Here is a 10,370-nt window from a genome sequence, read left to right as displayed (position 1 = left end):
AAACAGAGGATATGGGGCGATCAGAAGGTGTTATACAGATTTATGACTTGGTGCTCTTATGTTACCTGAGAGGCTGTGCAGACTTCTGTCTGGAAGCTTGTGCCGTTCCGGGGTAGGCCTCCTTCTCTCTGGAAGAGCTGTCTCACTATGAGCCCTTCACCAAATACACAGTACCTTCCTGTGAGCTTTAGACTTCTGTGAAGGCTCAGGGTATGTTCTTCAACATCAGTAATCAGTGCCTGCAACTGTGCGGTGGGAAACACTTCAATGGTCCTTGGGTTGGCCACTCTTACCCCCTGCCATTTATCACAAAGTTGTGTTCTGCCCATTACATTACAATCAGCACCACAGGGAGAGCATAAGAAATAAGTTCCATAGAGCTACTTTATAAGATGATGTAGAATTTTGAGCAGTTATTCCTGAAAATGTCATTTTCAACCTTCAGTCACACTGCAGGAGACATGCTCAGCTCTTTGTAGAAATGAGCTTTAAACATAGTAAACCTTGTGTGAAGAGGAGCACTATAAGTTCACCTGTATCAAGTTATTTCTTTTCTCCAAAGGAAAAGTTTGGATGCAAAATAACGGATTTCTGTCAATGCCCTTTTAGTCCATAAACAAAGATACCTTATTCACTTGGGACTGGTGAAATTAATTTCATTTCTAATGTCTTCCTGGAATATGCTGTTCTGCTTATGTAATAATTTCTAATTAAATTATTAGACCACCTATTACAAATAATTAGGTGGTTAAGAAGTATTACCACCATGAGCCAAGACTGACAATTAAGTTTATTGCAGAAAAATTGTTTTACAATTTGACTGCAACTGAAGGAAATACAATCTTTCTTTCATGGACAATTCCGCTTGCTGTTAATAGTGTTAACCAGCCAAAAGAGTTCAGCTTTTGACAAATAAAGATACTACACTAAACCCATGACCCCAGCATCCAGGATGGGGCACAGCCTTGTTTGGTTGACAGGCACATCCATGGTGATGATGCAGGTCTGAGTTCGAGCTGCAAAGACAGGCTTTCTGGTCAGGGTAAAGGTCTGGATCAGCTTAACCTGGGCTGAGGACAATGGCTCAGAACATCCCTTTACCATGCTCTCCTGAGCAAAGGTGGAGGGGAGTCCCTGCTGTTAGAGGCTCTCCTCATGGCCGGGTGCCTTCTCTCATCCTCTAAGCTGGCCCTGAGCCCAGGATGGGCTATGTGCTCAGGGCCCTGACACCAAGAACTGCTGGAAACGGTAATAACTAACAGACTTTGACCTCAACAGCTTTTGAAATGCAAAGCAGGCACTACAGCTATCAGCCTTTCCAGTATTTCCTAACCTGTGGAAACGTAAGGGAGTTTTGCGTCTTTACGTTTGTGTAATTGAAACCTACTGAGTGTGACGAAACATTTCTGTAATGTTTTCAAAGCTAAAACAAAAGACATTTAAATGCCCCTGGAAATCACAGCTAAAGTTGGGAGACAGGGGAGTATCTATCTCACTAGGTTGTTTTCCATTCTCCAGTTCCTCAAAGCGTGAAAAAAATGCCTATGTTGGCAACACACTGAATTTTACCATATTTACATAGGAAGCTTTACTTACACAAATGAATATAGTGACACTTTAAAGCCAATTCTTATATTACATTATCTTTCCCTACTTTTAGAGGGTAATATTTTGGTAACTTTTCTTAGCCTTCAAGAGAATAAATGGTGAGCTGCTGTTTGCTTGTTTCATGAATCTGTGGAAAGAATAATTTGTTACGCAAATATCTCTGCATTATTTTTAGTCTCTAGATCAAGAAGAATGAGATATCAGACCTAAAACTACAGTTAGACAAGCTAAAAGGGTCTGGCAGCTTGAAGTGAAGCTGAGATTTGGGCTACTTAAAATAACTGGGCGGGCTGGATAGGGCAAAGTTTGGCAAAGTTTATTTTCCTAGCTTGTTTTCCAGGACCAACTTTCACAAGGAAGCAACATGAGTATATATATCTACTCCAAGCTTGCTCTGCCTCCTTTTTAGGCACATTCAGCATTGTGAGGAATGTGTGGACTCCAGGCTCAAGCAGCACTTGCTGCTCCCAGCAGGCTGGAGCTCAAGGCCTGAAACTCAACTTTTGAGTAAGCTGGAGGCTGGCTGAGAGTGTTATGCATGCAAAGGCATTTTGTATAATTTTCCCCCTCCACAGAGGTCAAGAATTATGTCTAGGGCTAGGAGGAGTAATTATATGGTCAAGGATGACACTGTGAGTCAGAACATGGAGCTTCCTCTTGGGGGGACCTTATGTTAGAGCCTGACGTGTTAGAGGTTTAAGTGATCTTTCAGAAAGATCACAGGTTCTACTCTGAAGATTTCACGAGGAGTAGTAAACAATTCCTAAGTGTAACAGGACTGCTGCTTGGAAAAACTGTTTCCGTAGAAATTGCCTGTCTGTTCTTGATGTCTATAGTGTGATTTTAGGGAAAGGTGTAAAGAATTCACCTGTCAGGGTATATCTACCTTCTTGAAGCAGTTTTTTCTGAAACACGAAGAGAGGAGGAAGGGTCTAGCTTTTAGTACCCTGGTGAGAAGAAGTTTCCTTGCTCACAGCATTAATAAAGGCAACAGAAGCTGCTCAAACATATCGGTCTCAGGCATTTTGAAAGTTTTAACTAATGTTCAACCAAAAACCCTTTAGATGCTGGGTACTCTGCCTTCTTCAGGATTGAGCCCATAATTCCCACCCTAGAAGGCCTTCATTTCGGGTCATAATCCTTCTTTATAACAACAGTTATTCTGAGCATGTTTCCTTCCCACCTGGAATGAACCTGTACCCAGGAGCAGATCTGGTCTTAACTCAGGGCATGACCCTACGACATAAAAGCTTTTACTTGTCAATATTTAATTGAACATTTACTAAATAGCAGGTGGATGCTAGGCTGGCTTCCCTGGAAATAGCTTGGCAAAGATTTAATGAGCTTTAATCTACATGGAAGGTAATGTTGGAAATAACCCTAACATAATGACAACATTGAAGTCATAGCTCGTAAGATTTTTCCTAAATGATGGCATACCTGACTTGCATGTGTAGATGAGAGAAAGTGGTTAAAACAACACTAATGGCCAACAAAACAAAGGGGTAATTATTAACCACTTTTTCTTCCAAAGAACTGGGAAATACTCTGCTGTAGCTGATCCAAGGCACTGTTATGTAGTAATCAGCCAAAAATATTCTCAAGTATTCAATATTATTGTTCTGGTTTTGTTCCCAATTTGTTACATCTGCTTGTACTGACGCCTACGTATTGGGAACTTTGTTTCTAAGCTGAAAAGACTACTAAAAAAGTGGCCAGTGTTCCAGATTTTCTCTCAAAACCACGGTTTTTGCAGTGCAGGAACACAATACATTTCTGTCAAGGACATGCAGCCATGAAAGACACCAAATTCCAGTTTGGGGGGGTTGACCAAGTAAGAAGCTTAGCCATTTCACGGCAGTTAGAACTAAAGTGGAAGGATCAGTTTGGCTTATCAATTTGAAACTGAACTTCCGAAGGAAAACCTTCATAGAAACCAGATACCTCTTTGTGTGTGAACACTGTGTACTCTCTAATTATCACATGTACTCCTGCATTTCTGTTTCTAACTTCCTGACACTGACAAAATTCATCTTGAACCAGAAATTAAAATTTCAGACTTGTGTCTGAATATTCCGTTCGTGAGCTTTCAACTTAGGCTCGCTTGTAAAGATTCTCTTCCCCCTCCTGCCCATTATGTTTGTGTTTAAATTAAAAAATAAAAATTTTTAAAAAATCTTTTCTTTCTTGTGTGGTATCTAACAAAGCAATTCTTGTCAGTCCTTTTTCTTGGTCATGACTGTGTAAGTTGCCCTTGAGTTGGTTTCTTTGTATTCTTGGTCAAGTTGATACCAGCCAAATTTATAAACTTGAACTGAAAACTTGGATCAAAGAGGTAGCTTTGTTTAGTCTGAAAGGATTAGTTCTAGCACAGGGTGCGCTGCTCTTCAATAATAATTGAATTCATGCTTTTTGAACAGGGTTGTCTTCCCAAAGCTTACCTAATAACATATAACTGGTTTTATAATGTAACAGTGCTAGCTTTACAGCCTTTTCTTGGCTTATTTTCCTGTCCTTGTGCTAATCATGGGACATGCTGAGCAATGAATCCTTTCCACAAATGGAGGCTACTAAAAAGTAGTACATCTTGCTTTTAGATGTCACAAACCTAATCACTTTGGATTAATTTAAGAATTTTGAAGATTCAGTTAAAATGTAGATTATGTAAAATGTAAATTAAATGTATATAGGTCTGGAAGGTATCATCTGTCACTTGCATCTAGGATGTTTGTACCCCAGAGAGTGAGGAGAGAATCTCCTATTTCCTTATCACCACTCTAACACCTGTATTACAAAGGACTAAAGTACAAGACATTTTTCCTGTTAATTTTAAGATATTATGTGCCAAGTTTAAGACAGTTTTAGATGAAATATGCTAGGGAATCTTATGGAGAACTTCTTTCCTGTCCCCTAAAGTGCTGTTTTCATTGATTAGCATCTTGTAGCCATAGAAAGAGGCCTATGTTTAGCAGAAGCAAATTTGATGGTAATTTATTTTGAGAACTTCACTGAGGTTTATGTAACTGGGTCAAAAGTGATCTGTAGGAGCTGCCAGAACAATCATAGCCTGAAACACAAACCAAGCACCACATGCTCAATAATCCCACCTTCCTTAAAAGAACAAGGCTACTTAAGTGCTGGCCAGGATTTACCGTTTCAGCCAACTCTGTACAGCTGCCTCCCTACATAACACACCTTGGATACCTTAGCATCTGCAAGTTTACAGATAATCCAGCTAAATTAACTATTGAAGTATTTGAGGAAATGCTGATGAGCCTAATCTAACATACAATGGATTTTCAGAGAAAGCAGTATATGTATCAGCAGGGAAAAGCCAAAACAGAGAGCATGTTTTCACACTAAAGAGTATTCTTATCTCTGCTTGACTTTGGGATATAAGGAACTGATAGAAAAAGCAAAGTCAGAACTGCTACACCCTTGTCTTAACTGTGCTTTGTTTAGCATGTAAACTAACACTGGTATGGAGTTCCTCTCCATGGCACAGAGCCAGAATGGCAGACAAGGTAAATATTTTTACAAACTACTGTGGTTTCTGTGACTGTACAGTATGTTTGTCCCAGCCTTTTAAAACCTTGTAAAGGGGTGACTTCTGACAAATGCCACACAGTCTCACATGCGAGTACCGGCCCAGCACATCACTGTGAAAAGCCATTTACAGCACATGGAATGCTGTGGGTGTTCCTTCACCTGGTCACTTGTAATCAGGTAAGAGTATATGAATGTGAGTCCTAGCCTTAGGCACTTGCATTTCAAATGTCTTTTGGTTTAAATGTTGCAAGCAAATCTTTTTCATGTTGTGTGGCAGCTGAAACAAAGAACTCTTGTATGGTATTGGAGTCATACAAGGCAGTTGGCTTTCTATTGGGCAGCAAAGATTTATTGCATGAATTCCAGCTGAAGCGTCACACTGTTCTTTGGTTTTACTGTTACATATTTATAACTTCTGAAAAGGTATAAAAGAGTTAAAGCTGGCTCTGAATTTAATTCAGTGTTTTAACTGTCCCTGTTTCAGAGAACAGGACTGATTCTGAACTGCACTGAACCTCAGAAGTCACTGGAAGTGAAGAACACTTTGGATAAGTGGTGAGTAGTACCTAGAGGATGGACTTTACTTTGGAGCAGCTTCTCATCTTCTCATATTTGGCATTGTTCTCAAGGGTTTGACTCCAGGAGGGAGGAACAGATTTATCTTCATATAAACCAATTTTGTGAAGTTTGTAAACAAATAATTCCCAGTATTAGTCAAGTGCTCAGCTTCTACATAAGCAGTCATTAACTCTGAAATCTGTCTTCCTCTCCTGGTTAACAGACTTCTATGAAAAACAGCTTTAATTTTCACCACAATTTATATTTTAAAAAGAAAATAATTTTGTAATAGAAATTATTTCCACCTTCTCAATATAAAAGATCAGATTGTGACTTGTATGAATGAAATATTGAAATCCAGATACAATAATTTGTTATCTTGTAAAGACACTTTAGGAGTGGTACTACAGATACAGGTACAAAGACAGATAGACAGTTTTAACACTGTCAACTGATTACTTAAGAGAACAGATATTTCTGGAAGCTGGGGATGTCTACAGTATTTGAGATTAACTCTTGCCAAATGGTTCAGTACCATAGGAATGCTCTGTGCCAAATTAAAGTAATGCCACACCTGACTCCAGCAATGTTATTTTAGTATTGGGACTGTTCGACATTTTCCATTAACAGTGTAAGAAGCATTGACTTGTACAGTCTCACTTGCACCAGAGTAGACTTAGCTTAAAAAGAAAAAAAAAAAAAAGCCTACCTAAGAAGATAATAATCCCTTCAGTTTTTAATGGAGCTCTAGAAAACCTATTTTAACCAGGTCATTATGTCACTTATCAGGATCTAATACATAAATTGTTCCTGATTTGGGGGACATAGAAACCTGAAACGTGTTTTTCATATTGGATGCTCTAATGAATCAATCTTTTCATTAATTGATAGTGGATTTCTTTTGTGTGAGTGTATAGATGTGATATACAGTCCCAGGGATAGGAGCACATTCTTTGAAGTGCACACCATGAAATAGTGACAGATGCATGTAGCTTGAAGCACAGGGATGTCCTCAGCTTAAGTCTGTTCCACTGCAAGGATGGCTCCTTTTTTTGGGAGGCACAAGTGCTCAGCCATAGAGAATTTCAGCCATAGCTGAATGGAAAAAAAGGTAGCAGCATACAAGCTACAGGATAGGAGTGAGATGTAAGACTTATCCATCCTCTTTTACTGAAGTTCTGGTGTTGAATAAAAAAAAAAAATCTTCTGAAGCACCTACCTATTACCAGCACAATGCACAGCAAACCGAAGTACTCGAGTTAGACAATTCTGCCTTCCCAAAGGCAAAAATTATTAGGTGTCAGTCTACCATGGCCCAACAAGACTTAATGAGTTTGTTTAGGTTATTTTTACAACAACATGTTTTCCAAAGCTTTGTGATTCACACCCTGCTGCAGTGTTCTCTCTCTTATTGCTTCTTTCTTCCTATTTTTAAAAGAAAGCAAACCGTTCTGTGCTACACCTGAAAGACATTTATTCTGAAGAGTCCAAAACAGTCCCTTCTCATCCCTAAGAGGCTGTGCAGGTTTGTAATTAAAGTGAATTTTGTCAGCTGGAGGCTGCTTTTCTGACTTTCACATTTTCCCTGTCCATAGTAGTGCACTGTTGACACAATCTTTCTATAGAGGTAACATATTTTGCACTTTGGAAACAGACATAGAAGCCGTGTACGCCCATCAGGAGGAATTTGTGTCAGTGGAACCTTTTATACAGCAAATAAACTTTATAAAGTTTTCTTGTATTGTACCTTGGGTGAAGTGACAAGTGGTGTGGTGCAATTTGAGGCCCATCTGAACAACATGGCAAACAGGCCCAAACAACACCAATTGGACAACAACAATTGATCTCTTCCAGGTCTTACACTTTAGTTTGGGTGTTTTTCTTAATAACTGTCTTATAACTCAGCTTTTCTGATGTGGTCATCTCCTTGGTGATTTTTGTCACTTAGCGTAACAAACACAGCTACTTAAAATCTGAGTTTATCTGGAACTGGTCCTTTTGCTTTTTTGTTTTGTTTTGTTTTTGTGAACACAACAGCTTTCTGATAGCTTTTGTTTTTCCTAACTTGCAATCAGTTAATGAATGCTTGAGTGTTCAATAGAAGTTCAAACCCAAAACTAGATTACAGCAGGTTTATTGATACCTCTCAAGTCAGTTTGCTGGGCCAGTCATAATGCTCCTGTTCTGTGAATTGCTGAGACACCCTTGCCAAGGCTAACAATGTGTAGGAGTCAGTTGGATGGCATGTCTGTCTAATGAACTCAACCTATACATTGCTAAATAAACTGCTGGATAAGTAGGTAAGCAAACTGTAGCTCTGATTGCAACACTGAAATGGAAGGTGGACCCTGGCCTAACATAAATGGGTCTTTCCTGATTTGTGGGTCACCTCCTGACAAACTGTACAAGCTAGGGAGCAGACAAATCTAATCTTCCATGATAAAGAATGAATAATGAGTGAATATTTCTGAATCCACAACTTATGTACTTACCTAGTACTACCAACACAAACTTCAGGGGGAAGGAATGCGCTTTCCCACCTTGCCTGTTAAAACTTTTCAGTGAATGGCCAGCAATAGCAGCAGTGCAAATCTCAGACTTTCAGTCTCCTGAGTGGAATGTCACTTCTTTAGATTTTGTCAAATACTGCAATTTGAAGATTTGGTTTCTGCTTGTTGTAATCATTTCTCTGTCTGCACACAAGTCAATAAGACTGCAAAAGTAATGCTGAGAAATCCATGCAGGGTTTCAGTGATTTCTGCTCCTTCCCCAGTCCAGATTTCTTTTTTTTTTTCTTTTGTATCACACTGGATATCTGTCCTGGGTATGGTATTGTTTCTTTTTCCACAGTCAAGTGGATATGCTTAAAAAGTTGTGAGACCAGGGTTACCTGAAAAATAGGAGGCACAGTTCAGTTCTAACACTCCTGCAGATGGTGCGTCGCTAGCAATTACACTTTCCAGACACAACAGACATATCATAAAAGCATTTAAAGACTGCTCAAAGAAAAAGAGTATTCAGCCATATATAAAAAAATGTGGTGAGGAAAGATAGACACAAGTTACCCTTGCTAGTGGTTTAGCTGCAAGGTTATGTCTATTTAGATGCTCAGCAGACAGTTTCTGACTATCCCTATTTCAGTCCTATGCTCCATATACTTTTTGTATTGTAAGCTCTTAAATTCCAGCTTAATGATGCTTTGTTTGTGCTTTGTCAGAACATTCATTAATTTAAATATGAAATACTGTATAGCATGTGGGTGCTGCAGTGAGCAAGGCTGACATTATTTTTGGTATGCTTGTTAAATGCAGCATGGACAGGTGAGCTGTTTGAGACTGAGCATCTCTTATCAAGTGAACTACCTTTGCCTTGAAAGCCCTTTTGGAGGAGTAATTTAGCAGGAGTTGAACAAGGCCCATTGCAGCATACAGAAAAGAATTGTTTGCAGGTTTTTGGTGTTGACTGCACTGGGAGGTAGAGGGAAGAAAGTAATTTTTCTGGGTCTAGAGCTTGTAGGATGCTGTCATCTCTCTAGCTTCTCTTGCTGAAAAGCTCAGCCTGATTTCTTGGAATCATTTGATATAATGGCATCAGCACTGCCAATGGCAGTACTTCTGTCACACAGGACTTTTTCTTAGAAAACCTCTTGTATGTGTGATAGCCTCAACATAATTTCCGCTCCGATGTGCTGTTTCACTAAAATGACTGTTACTCCCTATGTATCATAGTTCATTATCTTGTAGATTCCTGTCTACAAGACAACTTGCATTCAAGACTAGATCTATCATTACCATAATGACCAGGTAATCAAAGATCTTGAAATGTGCTGTCATCTGAAGATGTTGAGGTGGAAAGGCTCAGTAATCCATATTCTAAATTAACTGAAAAGACTGACTGCTCAAGATCATGCAATGAAGCACAGTGTAAATAACAGATAATCCATCTACTCTGAAATGCCAGAAATCAGCTTAGTTTCTTAATAAATTATGACTAAAGTGCCCTTTAACATTATTAAAGCACATATGGTGATGTTCAGGCAAGAGCTTTCTTGACAGAGAGGTAAATAAATTGATGCCTCCTTTGCAAATGCATTCAGGCAATGCTCCAGCTAATATAAGGTCTAATAATCATTAGAATCAGACCACCAATTAATCCAAATGTCCTGGCTACAACCCAGCCATAGTAGTGCAGTTCCACCTGTCTAAGCTGCTTTCGTAGTTGCAGTGGGTCTGATGTTCCTATTCTAGTAGAGACGGAGCATCTGCTGAAGGGCCCGATGCTGTAGTGTTTTCCCCTTCACACTTTAGTTGTACTAAGAACTACTATGCCTTCTCCAAGGAACATGCCACCTTCTGAGTAGACCACTTAAACACGGTTAGCAGGTATATTTTGGTTGCTTTTAACTGCATTCAGTTTGGTGCTCCTATGCCTTCCTGAATGAGGATCCGACTTTTGAAAGGAGTAGTTAGACTTCTGATAGGGTTTTTCAAGTCCTTCCTGGATCAGATTTATGATTTCATTAAAACAAACACACATAAAACAACAACAAAAAAACCCACAAACCCCATACTACAAACAAAAAACAACCAGACAAACAAAGAAGAAAACCTTGCCTCAGCTGAATGGTACCACAACTCTCCTTCTTTTCTTCCTCA

At 39.2% G+C, this 10,370-nt stretch overlaps 1 protein-coding gene across 1 annotated transcript in view; it reads left to right on the top strand.

The window, feature by feature from the left end:
- The first annotated feature begins 5,261 nt into the window (after positions 1-5,261).
- SLC2A9 (solute carrier family 2 member 9) overlaps positions 5,262-10,370 on the top strand; it is a 146,586-nt gene continuing 141,477 nt past the window's right edge. The window contains exons 1-2 of the mRNA XM_071808575.1: positions 5,262-5,334; positions 5,642-5,712. The gene's annotated coding sequence lies outside the window, so the exon portion shown is untranslated. The remainder of the gene's footprint in view (positions 5,335-5,641; positions 5,713-10,370) is intronic.

The sequence above is a fragment of the Patagioenas fasciata genome, chromosome 4 (assembly GCF_037038585.1).
Source record: "Patagioenas fasciata isolate bPatFas1 chromosome 4, bPatFas1.hap1, whole genome shotgun sequence".
Classification (NCBI taxonomy): domain Eukaryota; kingdom Metazoa; phylum Chordata; class Aves; order Columbiformes; family Columbidae; genus Patagioenas; species Patagioenas fasciata.
This window is presented reverse-complemented; position numbering and strand designations above follow the sequence as displayed.